Source organism: Lutjanus erythropterus, chromosome 10, assembly GCF_056507025.1.
Source record: "Lutjanus erythropterus isolate fLutEry1 chromosome 10, fLutEry1.hap2, whole genome shotgun sequence".
NCBI classification, from domain to species: Eukaryota; Metazoa; Chordata; class Actinopteri; order Lutjaniformes; family Lutjanidae; genus Lutjanus; species Lutjanus erythropterus.
Window position 1 is genome coordinate 38,515,452 of NC_139326.1, and position 5,989 is coordinate 38,521,440.

The 5,989-nt window shown below is 45.2% G+C and overlaps 2 long non-coding RNA genes across 2 annotated transcripts; both read right to left on the reverse strand.

Moving 5' to 3' along the window:
• Positions 1–869: 869 nt before the first annotated feature.
• Positions 870–1,451, reverse strand: LOC146320844 (uncharacterized). The gene is made up of 3 exons (XR_014771473.1): positions 1,377–1,451; positions 1,195–1,260; positions 870–1,019 (listed from the first exon to the last, which is right to left on the reverse strand). It is a non-coding gene; the product is annotated as an uncharacterized LOC146320844 (long non-coding RNA).
• A 99-nt stretch (positions 1,452–1,550) lies between these two features.
• LOC146320845 (uncharacterized) lies at positions 1,551–2,646 on the reverse strand. The gene is made up of 5 exons (XR_014771511.1): positions 2,588–2,646; positions 2,277–2,444; positions 2,046–2,144; positions 1,801–1,931; positions 1,551–1,661 (listed from the first exon to the last, which is right to left on the reverse strand). It is a non-coding gene; the product is annotated as an uncharacterized LOC146320845 (long non-coding RNA).
• Positions 2,647–5,989: the final 3,343 nt, after the last annotated feature.

Below are 5,989 nucleotides of genomic sequence, written 5' to 3' on the forward strand. Positions count from 1 at the left end.
TATCATTCCCCAGTTTGTCAAGTTACAGAGTGCTGCACTCAAACCTAACCTCAGCCTCTCCAGAAACCTCAGGTATGATTCCATATATTGCTTATGAATGTGGAAACCATTTTCTAATGTTATTTACAATACTTAAAGAAAAACTAGGATCTGCTGTTGTGTATCTCTTCCAAATTCTGTCAGTCTCATAGTGTCTGCTTTCATTTCACCTCACTTTATTATCCCTTGAAGAGGAACTTTCTTATGTTTTTTTTTATTATCTTATCCATTTTGATACATGAAAGTTGATCTAATATGATAAATGACTTTGTATTGAAATTTTTAAAATGTGTTTGAATAATTTGTATTGTTATGCCTCTCATAGATGTCTCATTTTGTATCACACCATATATGTAATTTCTCTTTTCTCCCGGCTCCCATCCAGCACTGTCACCATCTCATCTGACAGTTTGACCTCAACAAATCCCAGTGTCCCTGGGACAGTGTGGACAGTTTGGGACTGCAGAGACTGGGCACAGCCAGTATCAGGAGATAAACATGTTTTAAGACTTATAAATTATTAATTAATCAATTGTAGGATAACACAACATTTGCAACCCTAGTCTGGAGAGGTGGCATGACATCAACAGTTAAAGGTAACTAATACTCTGAGTAGCTTTTGCAACAAGTACTCTGTACTTTTACTTGAGTATTTTTCTAACACCAGTACTTCTTCTTGTAATTGAGTAATATTTTAGCAATGCAACAGTACTTCTACTTGAGTAAAGATTTTCAGTTCAGTCCCATAACCCATTTTCAGACAAATAAATTGAACACAAGAGGTACAAAAGGCAAGGCAGATTTATTTACAATTATACAACACAGGGTTGTATAGTGAGGTTTTGTTGTAGTTGGATGTTGCATGGCAGAGAGCTGAGGATGATTGAGGCAGTCTGTCAGCCTGAGGGAAGAAGCTGCTCCTTAGTCTGGGAGTACAGGAGCGAACACTTCCGTATCTGTGAACAGGCTGTGCATTGTTCCTGTAGAATGACACACATCGTTTCAGTGGCGGTGGCACAACATCATGAATTAATTTATATCAGACACATATCTTTACTTCTTAATGAATGCAGGATTAAACTTAAGAATCTAATATATTAGAATATTATGTAGAATATTATTATTCTAGAGGTAAAAAGTCCATATTAAACTTACATTGGTTCTCTCCGTGTTCTGCTCGGAGAGAAAAGAGGCAGATCTCAGAGAGCTGAGCAGAGGCACCTTAATAAACAGACAGTGAACAAAAGATAAAGTGAGACATACAGCCCAAAATCTTAATTTCTCAAAATGATGCAGAAAATCTTAACATTTCACAAGTGAGGCTTTGGCATACTTACGAGAGGAATAGTGTAGTGGAGCACAAAGATTTGGCAAGATGTTGATGACAATGATGATGATGATTGTGGCATCAACCGAGGAGACATACAGCACAATCCTTATAGTTTTTCTTGAACCAAAAGCATTATTTCTCAAAATGATGCAGAAAATTTAACATTTCACAGGAGAGGCGTTTAATACTTACAGGAAGAGGAGGAGGGCAGAAGCTCATAGTTGCCAGTTGTGGCAACAAGCTGCTGTGTTTGCAGCGGTGAGTACAGTGAGAGAGGAATTCAAGGTGGTACCTTAAAAAATGGTAGAATACAAAGAAGAAAGATAAAGTGAGAGATACAGTCCAGTCCTTAATGTTTCTCTTAAACCAGAATTTCTCAAAACAATGCAGAAAATTCTAACATTTCACAGGAGAGATGTTTAGATAGTTACAGGAGGAGGAGGCTGAAGGCTCACTGGACACCAGTGTCAGATGATGAGGAGCTGTCAGATGTTTTGAGGAGCTGTAGCTGCTGTCTTTGCTGAGGCAGCGGGTTTGGTGAGGGAGGGATTCAAGGAGGTGCCTTAAAAATTAGAGTGGACAAAAGATAAAGTGAGACATACAGCCCAAAATCTTAATTTATCAAAATGATGGAGAAAATTTTAACATTTAACATGAGAGACTTTGAGATACTTACAGCAGGAGGAGGAGGCCAGAGGCTCACAGGAGCTTGTTGATGGATACCAGTATGAGAGAAGGTCAGCTGAGGTGTTTCTGCAGGAGCTGTATCTTGTGTCTGTGCAGAGAAAATGGGTATGATGAGGAAAGCCAGTCAAATCCTTAAGATGTTTCTCAAACCAAAACCATAATTTCTCACAATGATGCAAAAATTATTGACATTTCATAAGAGAGGCATTAAGACACTTACAGGAGGAGGAGGAAGCCAGAGGCTGAATGGTGCCTGTTGCTGGACACCAGTATCAGAGGAGGCCTTGATGTGTATTCATCAAGGTCAGAGGAGACGTTTACAGAGTAGGTGTAGCTTTTGTCTTTTCAGAGGTGATGGGTATGGTGAGGACGGCATTCAATGAGGTACCTTAAGAATTAGAGTGGACAAAAGATAAAGTGAAACATACAGTCCAATCCTTATTTTTTTTTTCATCAAACCAAAACCTTAATTTCTCAAAATGATGCAGAAAATCTTAACATTTCATTGGAGAGTTTTTCTAAGATACTTACAAGAGGAGGAGGCGGCCAGAGTCTCATTGGTGCCTGTTGCTGGACACCAGTGTGTGGGGCAACGCAGGGCAGCGGTGGAGGGAGAAAGGACCACCGTTAGACACACAGCAAGATGACCAAGTCAATGTTCTAAGAGGTTACCACCATGGTAGTAGCTGCCAGAGGAGCTTAAGTTTGTCTGGCTAGGGATAAAAAAGCCTTACAGAGGTCAACAGTGTGAACAAGAGTTCTGCGACTCAAGAGCTTGGAGAAACCCCTGATCCGGAACTTGCTCACCCCCATCAAATCCAGTGTTTCATTGTTTCGTGTATGCCACTTCCCTCTGGCCCCAATGGGGAAGCCTCGTACCCGGACCGTTTTCACTTCCGGGAAGAGGCGCTTCACCGAGTTTGAAAAAGGCAAGTATTTATCTGTCTTACCTTGTTCCGATTCTGGAAGTGTGCTCCGGGATGTCTCAAATCTGATGACAACGTCAATGATCAGGGCCCTGGATCCCCTCACCATGAGAAGATCAGGAGTGCCAACCCTGCCGTGAGCCGTCCAAAGCCTCCGCTCTCGCCAAACCGTCCAGCCATGTTTCTGTGCCTCATCTCGCAGGAGATCACAAATCTTATTGTGATTCCTCATTCTGTTCACCTTGAGCGCAGCACACTTCCCCACAATATGCCTCGTAGTTTCCCTCGCCTCACCGCATAGCCGGCACATCCAGTTGTCGATAGATCCCCCCTATCTTCGTGCAGGAGGGTGGTAGTAGGGATAGTGTTGGTGCGCAATTGGAAAGCTCGAATGAATTCCGACTCTCGAAGGCGACAGTTGAGCCAAGCGTTGCTGGTTTTGTCCTCCTTAAACACCATTGTGTCTATGCCCTGGAGCTTGAGGGTGCACCACCTCTCAAACTCCCTTTTGCGCCATGCTTTGGAGGATATCTCATCACCATTGATATCCTCCACGCTCTTAGGGGGAGTTCCACCCCCAGCATGTCCACGACCGGTCACCGTCCGCCAGAGTTTGAGCCATATGCTGCTAGGGAACAGTGCCCTAGCAGTCAACCTAATGACTTCGTCATCAGATTTATGTAAGACTCTTATTTGCCGCAGCTGGGTTGCAGGGACATGCACCTCGAGCTTGACAAGACCGAGACTGCCGTCCCTGAACGTTGAGTATAGGAGTCCGTCAGCGGCAAATTGGCCAAGGTGAAGCCATTTTTTGACCCAACCCCGAATGTCCCTGTCACAATGGGTGAGTGTGGCTTTTCCAGCAGAGCCATGATCTGCTACATATAGTATTCTGGGGAGAGCGTAAGACCAGAGCAACTCCAACTTTTGGGACGGTTTTAGTGGGGCGATTTTCATGGCCAAATCATTGATGATGTCCATCAGAGAGGGTTTAAAGATCCCTTTCCAAGGGTTTATCTGGACGCCCAGATAACGCTCTGACTCGTCTACACCAATGAGGTGGATTGGGAAACCGTTAAGTTTCCATGCCGCATGTGCATTTATTATGATCCTGGGGCCATCGATACCCACTGAGAACCCGTGACATTTCGATGGGTTCACCTTCAGCCCTGTCATACCGCAGAATCTCTCAAGGATGGTTAGATTCAGGGACATCCCCTTCCATGAATCACTTAGAAGTACAAGATCGTCTGCAAAGGCCAGGGTCATGACGTTAGTTCCCACTATCGTGGAGCCGAGTCCACGCTCTTCTAGCAGGTACAGCAGTGGATCGATTGCTAGGCTGAACAGCAGAGGGGACATGGGATCCCCCTGCTACACCCCATGTCGGAGCCAGATTTTTCCAGTCCTACCCCCTGATGTGCAGATGTTGGTGTAGCAACCCCAGTAGGAATCCCTGATGAGTTCCCGTATGTGCTCATCCACCCCTCTCCTGTGGAGCACCTCCAGGATATGTTCGTGGGCCACAGTGTTGAAAGCCTTCGCAAAGTCGATAAAAACCACAAAGAGCGTTTTTTTGTTGCGTTTTGCCAACTTAAGCATCCCCCCCCAGGATACTCAAGTTCTCCGAGCAACCAGGGGATTGGATGAAATCCCTCTGCCGGCAGTGTACCCAGCATGGCTCCGTCAACCTGTTGGTTAACACACCCGAGAAGGTCCGAAGTAGTATAGAGCCAATGGTGATCGGTCTCCAGTTATTCAGGATGCCTTGCTTGGAGACATCACCAGACTTTGGGATCAGAGTTGTTCTGCTACCTTTAAGGCAACCTGGAAGCCTACCACTGAACAATATGGCATTGAACAGGTTGGCGAGCTTCTCTCCCTTAGCGTCCCATGATAGGAGATCTGCTCTCCCAATCCTGTCCGGACCAGGGACAGTACCCCGCTTCATGAACCGCATCAAAGCAAGGACTTCCGAGGGGGCTACTGGACAACACACGCCCCTGGGAGGGACACGAATTGACAGAGACCTTCATACGTACCAGCACATTCCCAAATATCTTGGTAGTGCTTGCGCACAGTCACAGGGTCGATCGGGCAACTATGATCCTTCGCTCCATCCAGTACCAACCTAGCCGCCTCCGCAAAGTTGGTCTGACACAGAGCTTGTAAGGTTTGATATCTGGAACATTTCTTGTTCCTGGGCCGTCGCCCCATACGAGTGCCTAAGACTCCAGTGCGCCTGGGACCACTCAGTTTCTGCTTCGTCTGAAGCAGTTTGATTACAGATTTAACATATCTGTTAATCACCTTGGGACTGTTGGTCAAGGGCGAGATGCCACCAACTCTCGCCTTGTCGTCTAGGCTGTTAGAAAAGGTCTCCCTTAGGTTTGATACCCCAGGCATCATGGGTATGGGGGCATCAAGTGTCTGCAGATCACTCCCAGATGAAACCAGTGTTGATTGGCTTAAAGTCATTCCTGCCGTTCTTGCAGTAATTGCCCGAAGTGACCTGCATTTCTCACGGACTTGCGATCGGGAGAATCTCTTGAGATGAGTCACAGCTTTGGTGTACAACTCAGAAGAGCAAGTGTTCTCTTCCAAGAGTTTTCGTAGGTAGGCTACCTCAGCTGGGTTCCATAGCCTATTGGGCCGGGTGTTGCCCTCAATGAAGTAAAGCTCCGGGTGTTTCAATCGTTTGTGGTTGGTCAAGCCACTACGAGAAGTAAACATAACGGAGGGAGGAATTCAAGGAGGTACCTTTAAAATTGAAATAGACAAAGAAGAAAGATAAAGTGAAACATACAGTCCAATCCTTAAAGATTTTCTCAAACCAAAAAGATTATTTCTCAAAATTAGACAGACAACAGAACATTTCAGTTCTGACATACTTACAGGAAGAAGGGATAGTGGAGTCTCCAGAAGAGCTGCAGCAGTATGATTGCAGCTGTGCAGAGGCAATGAGGAAGGAGAGGCAGGACTTTGTCTCGACTTTTAACAGTAGGAG